Source organism: Phocoena phocoena, chromosome 9 (genome assembly GCF_963924675.1).
Source record: "Phocoena phocoena chromosome 9, mPhoPho1.1, whole genome shotgun sequence".
Lineage (NCBI taxonomy): Eukaryota > Metazoa > Chordata > Mammalia > Artiodactyla > Phocoenidae > Phocoena > Phocoena phocoena.
Window position 1 is genome coordinate 68,064,565 of NC_089227.1, and position 16,503 is coordinate 68,081,067.

At 39.9% G+C, this 16,503-nt stretch overlaps 2 protein-coding genes across 2 annotated transcripts in view; one reads left to right on the forward strand and one right to left on the reverse strand.

Moving 5' to 3' along the window:
• Positions 1 to 16,503, reverse strand: part of IMMP2L (inner mitochondrial membrane peptidase subunit 2) — a 914,463-nt gene that overhangs the window by 435,533 nt on the left and 462,427 nt on the right. The window lies entirely within an intron of this gene.
• LRRN3 (leucine rich repeat neuronal 3) overlaps positions 12,419 to 16,503 on the forward strand; it is a 36,787-nt gene continuing 32,702 nt past the window's right edge. The window contains exon 1 of the mRNA XM_065884152.1: positions 12,419 to 12,932. The gene's annotated coding sequence lies outside the window, so the exon portion shown is untranslated. The remainder of the gene's footprint in view (positions 12,933 to 16,503) is intronic.

Below are 16,503 nucleotides of genomic sequence, written 5' to 3' on the forward strand. Positions count from 1 at the left end.
GCCTGTACACCATAACTACTGAAGCCTGCATGCCTAGAGCCCATGCTTCACAACAAGAGAAGCCAGCATGATGAGATGCCTGCGCACTGCAACGAAGAGTAGCCACAACTAGAGAAAGCCCATGCGCAGCAATGAAGACCCAATGCAGCCATAAATAAATAAATAAGCAAGCAAGCAAGTAAAGTTGTTAAAAAAAAAAAAAAAAGGAAGAAAAACCACTTTAGAGACAAGCTTAAGACGTCAGTTTTAGACATGGAGAGTATGAAGAGCCCGTGCTCATGCAAGTAGAGACATTTATCAGACAGCCTGAGGAGCATATCTAAATGGATATAGAGGAAGAATTTTATTTGCAAGAGCAGGGATATACATTGGAGAGTAATGAATATATAAGTAGAAGAGATTATATTATCTAAGAGAATATGAAGAGCAGAGGTAAAAGACAAAACCTAGGATAAACATTTAAAAGGTAGATGACCATTGTAAAGCAATTATACCCCAATAAAGATGTTTAAAAAATAATAATAAAATAAAAGGTAGATGAGCCCACAGTGACAGCAGCACGAATGTGTAGGCAAGCAAGAGCATGACTGGGAGGCTTTGATATACAAGAACCAAGTTGGGAGGGCACTGATGAGATTCCAAAGGGACATTTTGGTAGCGTGGCTAGAGCAGAGGCCAGAAAAACATGAGCTGGAAAAGTAAGTAGAAAGTGATGATGAAGTAAGATCAAATGCTGATAGCTCTCTTGAGAAATTTCTATGAGGAGGACAGATATAGAGTGACAGAGTAGGATTAAAGGTGAAGAGAATGTTGTTATTATTTTAGTACGAGTAAGAATTAAGCGTGTCGGGCTTCCCTGGTGGCACAGTGGTTGAGAGTCCGCCTGCCGATGCAGGGTACACGGGTTCGTGCCCCGGTCCGGGAAGATCCCACATGCCGCGGAGCGTCTGGGCCTATGCGCCATGGCCGCTGAGCCTGCGCGTCCAGAGCCTGTGCTCCGCAACAGGAGAGGCCACAACAGTGAGAGGCCCACGTACTGGAAAAAAAAAAAGAATTAAGTGTGTCTATGAATTTCATGGCAATTTGTCAATTACAGGGTGGAATGGGGATAAAGGCTTCTAGAAATGAATTCCTGTGAACACAGAAGTAGATGAATTTGAGGGAAAAAAGGGAGGGCTGTAGAGAGAAAAAGTCTCATCCTTTAAGACTACAAAAGAACGATAATGATGAGTGTGGATAAAGAGTCATCAGTATGTTGCAAGGTTGTGAAATAAAGGGAGTTCACACCTCCAGGCCTGAGTTCAATGAAACTAAAATCAATGGCATGTTCCTAAGAATATCCAGAGAGAGACAATGGATGCTGAAGAGGCTGCAAAATTTGGAGTCCTCTCTGAAGATAACTGGATAAAGAGCTGGCTTAGGACAAATACAAGAATGGGAGGCCACTGCTGAAGACCCAGCTGAAACAGGACACTCTGCACTTACTATGATTTCCTCCACGACCAATTTACCTCTTGGAGACAAGAGCAGAGAACAATCATGGTGTTGTTCAGAGGTTCTGACTGGGCAGGTATGGTGGGAGACCAGAGCAAGAGACCCAAGGTGACTGAATGGTGATTAGTTTAGATGATCAACGTTGGTGGGTAGGAAAGGAAGAGAGTTAAGAATGACTAGGAGAGGGCTTCCCTGGTGGCTCAGTGGTTGAGAGTCCGCCTGCCGATGCAGGGGACGCGGGTTCGTGCCCCGGTCTGGGAAGATCCCACATGCTGTGGAGCAGCTGGGCCCATGGGCCGTGGCCGCTGGGCCTGTGTGTCCAGAGCCTGTGCTCCGCAACGGGAGGGGCCACAGCAGTGAAAGGCCCGCGTACCGCAAAAAAAAAAAAAAAAAAAAAAAAAAAGAATGACTAGGAGAGAAATGGCCTCAGAAGATCGGAGGTCTCTATGGTGTTAAAAAGCAGACATAGGAGGAACACAGTTCTAAAAGAGCCAGATAGACAGAACGTTAATGGTAGAAAGCAGGACACTCAAGTTCAAGAGTTCCAGGGTAGAATAATTCCAGTTACCAACATCATCAACGGAGCATACCTGGCAGTAGGTTTTTGAAATGCAGTGAAAGTTATTTTCATTTAAGGAGACTTAAAAATTTTGTGCTGGTTTTATGCTTAAAAGTTGAAATCTCCCAGTATTTTAGCAGCAGCCTGGGTGGAAAAGCATATCATTTTCCAGATATCAAGACAGGACTCTAGGGCTTCACTGGTGGCACAGTGGTTAAGAATCCACCTGCCAATACAGAGTACACGGGTTCGAGCCCTGGTCCGGGGCTGATGGTTCGAGCCCTGGCTCGAGCCCTGATCCCACATGCCATGGAGCAACTAAGCCCGCGAGCCACAACTACTGAAGCCGACACGCCTAGAGCCCGTGCTCTGCAACAAGAGAAGCCACCGCAATAAGATGCCCATGCACCACAACGAAGAGTAGCCCCCGCTCGCCGCAACTAGAGAAAGCCCGTGTGCAGCAATGAAGACACAATGCAGACAAAAAATAAATAAATAAATTAATTAATTTTTTTAAAAAAAAGACAGGCCTCTACTGAGAAGTAGTAAGTGATAGCCAACTGGGCAGGTAAGGGATGGTATGCACCTTACAGAAGAGTTAATAATTAGTGGCTTGAAATTGGTACTGGGAAGCCACAGGAGGTGCAGAAACATGATCCGCCATCAATATGCACACAAACGCATGTGCACACATACATACACACACACAGCCCTAAGGGGTGGGAAAATGAGTGGTCTCCAAGCAGAGATGGCCATAAAAATAATCAAGTCCTGAAAGGAGATTAGATTTCAGCTGAAGCAGGAAATAGAAGGAGAAGTCTGGGATATCGTTGAAAGGATGGGAAATTTGCTTACAAAAGAAAAATAGAAAAAGCGGAAAGAATTGGGGGGATTTGTGTAGAATGAAGCATACAGAAGCTGGATGATGGTATGCGAGAGGGTGCGGGAGCCGTGTTATCTGTGACAAGAAAAGCATGTGGAATGGGAGGCAGGGTGAGGAGAGGCCTACCTCATATAAGGATGAGTCTCAGAGAGTGACTCGCTGAGAATCCAACAGATGGCGAAGGTTACAAAACTTTGATCTCAGTTAAAGGCTATTCACAGTTCAGAGGACAGGAGGGAGGACATGGTTCAGGCCAGGCAGGGGCTCCAGTGCCCACCCCGTCTGACTCTTAACACTTCCAGGGAGGATACAAGGTGGTCAGCAGGTCCTCAACCACTGGCATTGTGACTACTGATGGCAGGAAGCATAGCCTGACTGGCTGTCCAACACTGCTGTGCTGAGGAAAAGCGTAAACTGTGTGCTCCGTGCACACTGCTCTAAGTTTCATTTGATAATCACGTGACACTTGGCACAGTGAGTGGTTCCAGACTCAAGCTTGGGAGTCAGATTGATGTGGATTCCACCCCTGGCTGAGCCATTCACAAGTCATGTTATCGTAGGGAGTGAAGAAACCTGCTTCCTCTTTATCTGTAAAAGGAGAAAACAGTATCTGCTTACAAACTAACTCTAAGACATTAAAGAGATGCTGTAGCAAAGCGCTTATTTAGCTCAGCGTCTGGTAGACAGCACTCCATAAATAGTATCTACTATTATTAAGTCCTTATTGCTTGCCTAGTGGACACCTTCCTTTTCCTGGGGAACTTCTCCTTGTCCCCTACCCTTTAATTTGGGCAGGGACGACAGAATAGTGCTTTATCCAGGAATAAGCATGTGGCCCAAGTAGGAATTCCCTCCAAATTTTTCACATTGGAACTAAGAGAAAGGGATAGTCTCCCTGGTGGTAAAACTGCGAGATGAAGAACATGAGAGCTGTTGGTGGCCATGCTGTCAGACATGTAAAGAAAGCTGACCAGCAGTAGAAGAGAATAAACCCAATACTCCAAGAAAAGCAGACACAGGAGAACAGAAAAAGAATCTCCTGGCATCATGTGAGTTCACGGCCAATTTGTCTCTGAGGTCCACTTTCTCTCCCGCCCATATTATTGTTGCATGTAAGACTACACTGCCCTGCCCATAACCCCACCTTGTAACTTGAGCTGGTTTAAACCTAAGCTAATTTTAACCTAAGCTAGTTAAAATAGCATTTGTCTCCCTGGCAGCCAAAAGTATCCTGATTAACACACACACTTAGTATGAACAGCTACTAACAGTTTTAAAATAGAAGACACTGGCAGGGACGGTGTCCTAATTCTTTGAAGAATTCTCTATACACACTCAGAGGTCAACAAATGCCACTGACAGACAAAACTCGAATTCTGTCAGGCAAAGTCTGCACATTTATCCACCTGCATTTGACTAGATTTCACTACTTCTTATATTACTCAGAACTTATTTTACCCTCCCCAGCTCCTGAATCAGAAACCAGCTGATGAACAGGCCAAATCCAAAGAGAGCCAGGCCTGACTTAAGTATACAGAGTGATAATAAATGAAGCAGTAACTGTCAAAATTAAATAAGTATGGAGTGTCCAGTGTCTGCTCAGAACTACCTTTTCCTGCTCATCTTATCAACTCATTTCTGAAAATATTCTAAAGACCAAAGGTTGGAGTAGAACCTGCCACCCCAAATAGTTCTAGTAGAATAGAGTAGGATTATAAGATAGAGTTGAAGAAAATTTTAAGATTTAAAGCTGAAAATTCAGCAGTGGCATCAGTATAGGTAGTAACTACAAGAATCTCCCATCTCTTCTGCCATCGTTGCTAGTTGTAGAAAATGGCTTTCATTCCTGAAAGCACCTTCCCTACCCTAAAAGGAATAACTCTGCGAACAATCACTAAAAGATCAGACAGAGAACTTTGGCTCTGGGCCTCCTGTATGTTCCATCAATGAAGAAAGAGAACCAGATGAGAATGATAAGAGTCACCTTTGTTTTTCCCATTTAGTAGAAGTCAAGCAAAAGTGACATGAAATATTCATGAAAATTCAAACAACTCTTTAACCTCTATGGTGCAATATAACAAGATGCCTAAATATTTTACTGACACAAAAAGCTTTTCTCTGGCTCAGAAATCATTGCCTTGATCTCCTGCTTAGACACGAAAAACTGATAACTTTCATTAGCCCACCTTACAAAATAACTCATGTAAAAGCGAGAACATACCAGCAGACTTTGCCTAAGAATATTGCACAAAGTGTTATCTCATGCTATGTTCGTTCTTAATTTTTGCCTAGAATTCTTACGAAACTACCTGCCATTTGGTTCTTGGAGTTTAATTTTTGCCTAGAACTTACATGAATCTTAGTAGTTATATGAACACAACTGCATTTAACATGTACTAATCAAAGAATAGCAAAAGAGGAAGAAGCCAAGTCAAGAGACACTCTATTCTCCCATAAATAACAGCTCTCTTATGAATAGCCTCATGTGTAACTGATCCGACAAAATCTACCACCTTGAGAGGCAGGTTTTTTATTAACTTAACAATTCTCTGATTTTACTCAAATGCTTGGAAGAAAACCAGCACACACGTGAGAGTAGTAAATTATTCCTTCAGTCACATGATGGGGTTTAATTAATCAAACATTGACCTTTTAATATGTAAAATGCACTACTGAATATACTAAGCAAATAGGACGTATTTTCTGCCTTCAAGTTGCTTACTATTTAGGCACAAATAAACCATAAAAGATAATATGTATTGGAGTGAGAGAAATACAATAATAAAAGGTAAATTTAAATTATGATAAAATAAGGAAATACTTATCTCATTGAGATGGAGGGGGCCTTCTTAAAAGATGGGATTTTTGAGCAGAAGCCTTGTAGACCTGATACACTTAAGAAGAAATAAACTGTGAAGAATCCAACAGACAAGATTTGTTCAGGAAATGGTAAGGCATTTGATGTAGCTGAGGGATGGGATTGGAAATAGGAATAGAGAGAATGACTGGACAGCGATATGGGAAACATCAGAGTCAGTGTAGCACAGTGGTTACAAGTGTTAGCCTTAGACTCAGACAGATTTTGGTTTGACTGCTGACTCCGCTAATAAGCAACTAAGTGAGTTTTTGCATACTCGGCCCTCAGTTTTCTGATCTGTAAAATGAGACTAATGGTTACCTGGTATTCTAATAAGGAGGACTGAATGATACAGTTCATGAAAAACTCTTAACAGACTACTTGGCACAAGACAAGAACTTAATAAATGGTGTCTACTATTATTACTGTTGTGTTGCAATTTAAATTATTATATCATAGATAGAATTGAATATTAAGTTAAGAAAGTTAAGAAAGTTAGATGTTTTACTAAACAAAACAGCTCCAGGTATAGAAGTAAAATTTTACCCCAAAAGAAATTCATATCTTTTTTTCAAAAATAGCTATTATTGCTGATTATAAAAATAATACATATTGACTGCAGAAAGTCTGAGAAGCATAGAAAGAAAATTTGAAACCACCCATTATCATGTGGAGAAAAGGGAACCCTCCTACACTATTGGTGGGAATGTAAATTGGTGCAGCCACTATCGAGAACAATATGGAGGTTCCTTAAAAAACTAAAAATAGAACTCCCATGTGACCCAGCAAGCCCACTCCTGGGCATATAGCCAGAAAAGATGAAAACTCTAATATGAAAAGATACATGCACTCAATGTTCATAGAAGTACTGTTAACAATAGCCAAGACATGGAAGCAAACTAAATGTCCATCAACAGATGAATGGATAAAGAAGATGTGGTGTGTGTATATATACATATATATATATATATATATATACACACGCACAATGGAATATTACTCAGCTGTAAAAGAATGAAATAATGCCATTTGCAGCAACGTGGGTGGACCAAGAAATCCTCATACTTAGTGAAGCAGAGAAAGACAAATATCATATGATATCATTTAAATGTGGAATCTAAAAGAATGATATAAATGAATTTATTTACAAAACAGAAATAGACCCACAGACATAGAAAACAAACTTATGGTTCCCGAAGGGAAAAGGGTTGAGGAGGGATAAATTAGGAATTTGGGAACAACAGATATACACTACTATATATAAAATAAACTACAAGGTCCTACTGTATAGCACAGGGAACTATAGTCAATATCTTGTAATAATCTATAATGGAAAATAATCTTAAAAAGAATACACACACACATAACTGAATCACTTCACTTTGCTGTACACCTGAAACTAACAGCATTTCAACTATGCTTCAATTTTTAAAAATGATGTCATATACAGGTCAGCACTTTATCAAAAACAAAACCAAAAACGAAAAACAACCATTATCCCAGCAAAGATAACTACTACCAATAGTTTAGAATATTTTCTTTCTTTCTTTCTTTCTTTTTTTTGCGGTACGTGGGCCTCTCACTGTTGTGACCTCTCCCGTTGCGGAGCACAGGCTCCGGACGTGCAGGCGCAGCGGCCATGGCTCACGCGCCCACCCGCTCCGCGGCATGTGGGATCTTCCCAGACCGGGGCATGAGCCCGCGTCTCCTGCATCGGCAGGCGGACTCTCAACCACTGCACCACCAGGGAAGCCCCATATTTTCTTTTTTGATAGATTTCTTTCCAGTTATTTCTGTGCAACCTATGAACTACCTATCTGGCTACTTACCTATCTATTTACCTGTATATATTTTCTAAAAATGTACTTTACTATTTCACTGTTTTTTACATGGCTAGAGAAGTTAAAGTCAATCCTCTGAAAGGGAAGACAAAAGGGATGAGCAGAGAGAAGCCAAGATGAGAGACAGTTTTAGACTTAGAGAAAGACAAGGAGGACGAGAGGGAAGAAGAGAGGAATCTGAGGAAGAGACAGAAAGACAGAGATTTATCTCCTTGACTTCTGACATCTTTCTCATTTTTGGTTGTGAATTTCCTTAAGAGGTTAAATTACTTTTCTCCTTCAACTGGAGTCATATCCCGTATTAAAAAACAAGACCTAGGGCTTCCCCGGTGGCACAGTGGTTGAGAATCAGCCTGCTGATGCAGGGGACGCGGGTTCGTGCCCCGGTCCGGGAAGATCCCACGTGCCGCGGAGAGGCTGGGCCCGTAAGCCATGGCTGCTGGGCCTGCGCGTCCGGAGCCTGTGCTCCGTGGCGGGAGAGGCCACAGCAGTGAGAGGCCCGCGTACCGCAAAAAAAAAAAAAAAAAAAAAAAACAAGACCTATAGTTAAATAAGGATCTCATTTTTTTTTCCAATTCTACTTTTCAAAACTCCCTTGAAAAAGAAAATGAGAACACTACTCCAACTTGCTTTAGTTCAACATTCTAACAAACAGCCAAGTTTCCTCACTTTACATCCTGTTTCTAACTTAAGAGCAAATCTGCTATCAGAATCAGACGAGGATGGACAGTGCCACTGAAGATCTTCTCAGCTCAGTGTCAGCCCCTCTTCATCAGTGGCCATTCACATGTATTTAACTTGTCAGTTCATCTTTCCAAACAGGCACTGCATCTCTTCAGAGCTCTATTTCCCAAATGGTGCCAGCAATAAAAATTCTGTCATTAACACTGAACCAACAGTAACTATATAAAAACATCCACTGTCGAGTGCATAAAACTTATTCCTTTTTTAAAATAGTATTTTTATTTTTAGCATCCCTTGGTGCTGACTACATTTAATTGGTTGACTCAGTCATCAATCAAGCATTCGCTTATTTTACAAATGAATACTGAGTGCCCTGTGCAGTAAAAAGAGCCTTGGCTCTGTAGGCAGACCAAACTGAGTTCAAATTTTAGCTCCATTATTTAATAGTTTTGGGACACTGGACAAGTAACTTAACTTCTCTGAGCCAATGTTTCTACACTGTCAAATGGGGATAAAAATATCTATCTTATTAAGATGTTGTGAAGATCAAATCGTTTTTAAAACAAACAGTATGCAACAAACATTTTTTTCTCCATGTTTTTACATGCTATAGATGTTAAAGATGATTAAGACACAGACACCCCCCCCCCATCCAGGAGAATCTTAGAGACTAAAAAGGGTCAAACTACAGAAACAGTTGTAATATATTAAAAAAAGTGGTAAGTGATAGCAGGGATAAAGAAAGCTAGCGTGGGTCAAATGAGAGCTCCTATCTTGTTAGAGGATCAGAGAAGATTCCACAGGGGAAGCCGCATGTGAACTGAACTTATTTCAGAGTAGGTAGACAAAGTGAGAGGCAGGGACTTAGAATGGAAGGTAGAAAGAGCACCCCAAACAAAGGGGATAGTTGGAACAAATGATGATATGATGACAATGACAGTGATAATAATGAAAATAATGGTGATGTCAAACATTCATTCAAGCTTACTATATTCCAGGTACTTTTCTAAGCTTTTAAATATATGAACTACTTTAACCCTCAGAACAATCCTAGGAGGAAACTGAGATGCAGAGATGTTAAGTTCTTGCTGAGGGTCACAAAGGTAGAAAACGGCAAGGTAAGCGTTTAAACCCAGGTTGTCTGTCCCCAGAACCTGCACTCTGACCCACTACCCAGACTACTTCTCTAACAAAAGCACACAGGCAAACACTGCCTAGGATTCCACGAAACAGCAATAAACCTTCACAAATGAGTAGCTTAACTTCAACCATTAAATCAACAAATACATATTTATTGCACCCCTATATTTTCTTATTTGATGATCCAGGCAGAACTCTTTCAACATAATTTAAGGGCTGTAATTACTCACTTATGTTTAAAAATCATTTCAATACATTTTCATTAGAACTGAGTACTCATTCAGGAAACCCTGCAGATATTTATTACGAGGCAGCTGACATGCACATCCATGTAATACACTGTATTTGCAATGGATTCTAAAGGAAAAAAAAAAAAACTTGGAAAGAAGAAAAAAAGGAAAGGAGGAAAAGAAGAAAAAGCAGAGACCTATCAATCATAAGAGGGTGATATAGCAGAAAAATCTTGGAAGACCTGTGGGGCTCTAGTCTTGCTCTCTCTGACCAGTTGTGTGCACATATCACGTTTCTTGAACTTTTAGGACTCACGGCATTAGAGTTTTGAGACTTTGTTTCTCATTTGATGACCATTCACAATTGTACTAATTCAAAAGCCCCCAAATCCTCATCCTGTCACAATTTAATGTCTTCACATGGTACTTTATTATATATATATGATAATTAAATAAGTTTTTAACATATCTTTTTGGAGGGCTACCTTTCATTACTAACAAATGATGGACCTGATGTAAAAGTAAAAAATCACCTGAAACATATACTGCTTCTACTCAGCTGCTGGTGCTCTTGTATCAAAAGGAAACTACAGCCAAAGAACAAAATCCTCACTCTTTTTATCCAAAGCCAGAGTTATTTTCTCCCTCACACTGAAATCTCATTTCTAATGTTCCATGATATTAAATTTATAAAAATGAGTATGAAATCTTTTGAATTTATCACGTGCCTACACCAAAAGGACAATTGCAAGAAAAGCTATCTCATCTCCCATATGCCAGAAAAAGGTAATCACAGGAAGTTAAAACAACTTCCTATGATAGAGCATAAGGTAGCATTTAAAATATTCCACTCTCACTGAATTAAAACTTAGATTTTTATTTGAATTCTGAAAGAGACTGAAATTTATAATATTAGTTATGACTGTTGTTTCATTTATAAACCAAGAAAGTAGTTTAATCATCTATCTGTTTGATTATCACCACTTCCTTTCATTATGGGAGTCCATTATAATTGGTTTGATAACTGGATTTGTCAATTATACAGTCAACACCAACCACAATGAAATGCTTAAGGAACCAATGGTATAAAACTAAAATTCCTTTTTCACGTAGTTATCACAATTTTAATATAATTCTTCTATATGTGGAAATAAAAATCTGCCAGTGGTGAAATTATTTAGAATAGGCAAGAAATTGGCGCTGGAGAGAGTAAGATTGGGGGAGTTACTATTATCACAAGTACATTAAAGTAAACATAGACACAGTGCATCACAACGTCCCCGATATTGGACCGTAGGTGCCTAACATTTACGGCGTAAGCGCTAGAGTGTCTGGTAAAGAAGAAACTCTTACGGTAGCATTCTGAAACAAGTGTTACTAGGTTAAACAAGAAACTACTTATGTCTTGAACTTATTTTTATTCAAAAGGTTAAGAACCATTTGAATAAAGTTTTATAAAAGAAAAAGAAAGCATTTGGGAACATTTTAAAGAAAACCACAGAGAGAAAACATTTAGTATTTAGAAATAAAACTGGTATTATGAGTATAATAAATGTAAACTCTTGGTCTATATCATTTCAATAAATACTTAAGGAGTAATTAGATGTGAATGTTTTTTTCCCCTCCCCAAGTAAATCCAGCAACATGAAAACGCCATTTCTTTTTACTCCACTAGAGGGTAGTCTCTCAAAACCAGGGCTGGAGTCATGAATCCAACCTGTTTTGGACCTGTTGATAAATTAATCCTCATGTTCCGTCCTTTTCAACAAGATGTTTCTCTAGGATGCTAATTAAGGTTGTAAAACATGCATTTTTTAAAATTGCTGCCTATTTACTCACAGGTGTCCTTGAAGAAACATACATCGCTATGCTTTTCTGTGTTTCTTTTCAAATTTCTGATAATTCTGTGGGTGTTTTACATGTGGTGTATATAGTACATTTTCCTGGTAAATATAAATTCTGAGTTAATAGGTCTAAGAACAAAGAGAAATCATTTTCTTGCGGGTTTAATTTTATTGCAGGTGAAATTCTTCCCCAGAGTTAGTAAAGCATGCACCCTAACACACACACACAGATACCCACTAACACCCTGACACACGTACCCATTCATATGTGGCTGGCAAATTAATTTCATCACATAAGGAGAAGTGAGTGAATGTTAACTGGAAAAATGTATTTTTAAAAATACCCTCTTAATATGCCAATGTTGTGAATTATAGAGAAGCAAATATATGCTTAATTTAAAAAAACTGGTCAGTCCAGGTAAGAAATGTCATTGCTTTAAAAACAAACGAAAAAAGTGTTATTGAACAACAAGCACATATGTTAAATTAAGTAGGACCTACAGAAAACCAAATGCCACTCAAACAGTTTTAAGCCGCTCTTCTTAAATAATACAGCCCTTGGTGAACTTCACAGAAAAGGAGTCGGAAGCTCTGCATCCCTCCCTGGTGCTTTTAATATTTGGGAAATCCTTATTAGTAATGTGCCCTGCTATTTTCGGAGAGAAAACACAGTTTCTCTGAATGACTGAGAATCCAAAAATGGGAAAACTTGTCAAAAATTCCTCCCCCTCAAAAAAAGGAAGGAAGAAGGGAGGGGGAAAGGAGGGAGGGAAGGAGGGAAGGAAGGGAGGAAAAAAGGGAGGAAAGAAGGAGGGAAGGAAAGGAATGATACTTAGGAAAATAAGCAAGGCTGTTCCACTTATTTGTATCCTAAGTAGCAGTGTCATAGAACAGACAGGTTGTTTCAGCCAACCAGACGGAAGCAGCTGCGAGCGCTACATCTTGGCAGTCCGAAGCGATTGGCCCCTCTCTGGGGAGTGGAGGGTGTTCAGTTATTAATGACCGCTGAGCAGGCAGCACCATGTCAGTGTGACAACTGATCGGGTGAACGATGCACCACTAACCACCATGGAAACAAGGAGAAATAAAGCCAGCTCCCAGGATCTCTCTTCACTGGATTGAGGGCTTCAGCCTGCCGACTGAGAGAAAGAGTTCCAGGAAAAAGAAGGAATCCTAGCTGTAGCCTCCCGCCTTCGTTTACATTTTAGAATACAGAGATAAGATTGCTTGCATGTGTGCATATCTATAGTACACGTTTGTGTATACTTTAGTACACACACGTATGCACCTATTTACACCCGGGCAAGAACACAACCATGTGATTATAGCAACTAAGGAACTGAGGAATCCAGCACGCAGGGACACAGAAGGTGGTGTAGCACAGAAACCGCTTTTACAGGGTAAGTTTGAAATATGCATTTCTATATAAATACGCTCTATTTCTTGTTTAGTTGATGCTCTTTTTTTTTTTTTACACCTAAATTCTCCTCTGATGTTCTCTTCTTGTCTGAATTCTGAAAGCAGTTTTCTTTCCATTTCATTTTTGAGAGGAAATTCAAATGCAAAAGCCCTCTGGCTCTGTGTATGCCTAGCTGTGTTTGTGGGATTCTCCAACATGAATTTTACTAGCTTGAACGCCCATCAGAGGATGTGAGTGGGAGAGAAAAAGCAGTGCTGGGGTGGGGGGGAGGAGGAGAGAAAGGAGGGACAGAGAAGATAAGGGGACAGTGGGAGAGAAGACCAGAGGAGGAAAGGAGAGGGAGAGGGGGCGAGGGAATTTTGCTTTTTCTTCACAGTACTTGTAATGAAAAGCAGATCACACATCATTCTGTGTTTTGAAAACAACCTCCCAAATGGGGCATTTTTCTCCCTTTCACCTAGTGGTTGGAGATTTAACACAAATGCTGCTGTATGTCAAGAGCCAAAACCACTAAGCAGAGTGGCAGAATAAGCATATCACAAACAGTTATTGAATTTCTGCCAGGCTACATCTTACGGACTGGGGTAAATGACTTCCCTTTAATAACATCCCCTCGCTGGTCTGAAGGGACAGTGCAAATGTCTGATTGCTTATGCAGCTGCAACTCTAGGTAAAAGGATCCCATGAACCAGAAGACTTCTAATCTTTTTTTGGTAATTAACAGGATCACAGCAGGATGGCTTTAAAGTACATTTCCTATTTAAGAAGATTGTTTGTTCAAACCAACGGCTATATTCCCTTTGCTGCTACTGAGCTAGAAGGCTTAATTCTCCTCTAATTTATTCATTTTTAACAATATGTCCTTGTTTCCGTGCGTCTAATTTTTGTGAAAGCAAGCTATGAGAATGAGTCGAACCTTCCTCATTTAGTGAAAAGGGGACAATGTGAAAAAAAAAAAAAAGAAGGATTCAAAATATCTATCTAGAAAACAGTGTGCCCTGGCACTATAAATACTGCTTATACCCTATATTTCTCCTCTTTAGCTTCAGAAGCAATGCCTTTGAGACAGAATTACTCTCAGTAAACTATGAGCATCTATGCAGTGATGATTCATGGTATACAGTGTGGGTTAATTTATACTTCCAGTCGTGTGAAAGGAAGCTAGCTACTTAGAATATGCTTTCAAACAGACAACATCAATTGAGGATGTTCATGGCAACATTCACTACCCCCTTTAATGGATCCTGTAAAAACATTAAAACAAACCAAGTATTTACATTTCATCTTCTGCAGCTCCCTCCTCCTTTCCTTTAAGTCAACTAACCAAATAGTTAATTGAGACTGCTTCTTTCGAACTGCACGTTATTTTTCTCTACAACTGTAATTTCAGAGTTTTTATTGGTTTTCTAGTTTATAATATGAGCCCAAACCAAGAGACAGTAACCAGCCACTTAGACCCTGCCACTTTCCCATAAATGTGTCAATAAATGAGTCACTTTACAATATGTAATGTAAGAAGTCAATTCCAGGGACCTTTGTAAATGATGACAATAAAGCAGCTCTGACAATATGCCATGGGCTTCAATCTTCCCTCTGTAAAACGAACAAGTTTAAGAAGAGGTTTCCTGCTCAGAGTAGAAAATGAAAGGTATTGAAGCATTAGCTCAAAATATTGGCAAGTTTGCTCGCTCTGCCTCAAACGCCACACGTAATCTATAGGAAAACAAAATGATTCACTACAAGGAGGAAAAGGTATATTTGCTTTTCTGCTATTCATTAGAAGTGTGCCTTCTGTCACAGAACAGATGTGATATTTTTGAGGTACCTCCTAAGTTCCTAGCCAAGAGAAAATGCTTGAAGCAGATATTCAACCTCCGGATTTCAAACTCCTGTACAATGTAGCATTGCAGTATTGATTTCAGTTTTTCCTAGTCCTTTTCTGGGGAAACTTTCCATACCAAACACACATTCTTAAATCCTACCCAAGCTATTTTAAAATTGCAATCAACGACAGTGGATTCATTCTTTAACCTTGGTAAAGCTCACATACATATTTTGTGGATTACAGAGATCAATAGTGTGCCCACTTGAGTCTGAGAAATACAATCACTCCAGAACCCCGGGGTTGTCACTCAGTGTGTGCCAGGGAGTTTGGTGATCTGATCAGCATCTACCAATGCCAGATGATGGACATATGAGCGTGCCTGCAAGACTTAACCACAGTCTTCCCCAATCACATAGCTATACCAGGAATAATAGCTTTCTGGCAAGACAAGCTTCAAAGAACCATGTTTTCAGAGTGTTGCTTTTCACAGGCAACATGCTGAGTTAGAACGCTGATTAGTAGGTGGAATTTTTTTCTTTGGTTATTGTTGCTGCTGTTAATAGCTTAAAAACAGTGATATCAGCTTTCTAGCCCAGCAATCAACTTATAATTCACTAACTGTATTTTACTATTTTTCATCTTTTTTACATCTACTCCTTTTTTTTTTTTTTTGGCCACAAGATGGGTTCGATGTTTTACTTTCTTCCCCCAACTCTGAATTTTTTCTGGTGCGAAATGCCTGTGTAAAATGCCACTGCGATATTTACTACAAAATAATTATGTTGATGAGAAAGGTTTGTAATCTGAGTTAAAAAATAACACTTATGTAAGTTCAATAGTATTACTTAATTAGCAGCCCCTGAAGATGGTCATAGATGAGATATCTGTTGGGGAATCTGAAGGAGATCATTTAAAAGGAAGCTAATAGCATGCTAAAAAATGAGTCCCTACTTCTAGCCTCAGTGAGGATGCCCCCAAAGAATGATTTAAAATAATGTAGCTCCAGCCAATCTGGAGAAACACTGGACACATCTGCAGCCACTTAAGATGTTCCATGGAGACCTGGTTCTGAGGGTGTGATCACTTAGGTATCACTCCTCGGCCCCATGCAACTACATAAAGCAGGTAAACATAAGGCAACAGATCAGTATATCTCATCAGGGCTGCCAAAGGTAAAGCTCTTTTATGCTGGCTGCGAGAGCAGCGCTTCGGAAAGCTTCCCAGCGTAGCAACTGAACACAGGTCCCGCACACTGTGCGGTGCATCCCTCCCTGGCTCTCTTCTGATGAAGTGATGTCTGGTTGGACACTTAGCAAGTAGTACATGACAGCAATCACTCCCTCGGCCACAAAGTAAAAGGAAATCAAACTTCATAGAAAGAAAGTAGGTGGTGCCAGAGGATAGAAAAAGTAACAGGGAGAGATATAAATGTTTCTTTAACCTGATGGGAGGGGTAGAAATAGATCTCAGTTGGCGCTATTTAGAAGTCATTAAGTCAAGGGGAGCAGAGATGACAAAATGTTTCTCTCAAATTTTGTGAAGAAATGCAGTGCCCACTGGGCCATCTACTGTATTTGCATAATTGTCATATTTGTATATAACTGTTTGCTACTATGTTAATTTATCTTTAGGTTGTGATGAGGGAGGGCTAGTTTTTAAGGTGCCATTCATAAAAGCACATTACACAACCTCAGCATGGGGAAATGAAGAAGGGGAAGAGATTTTC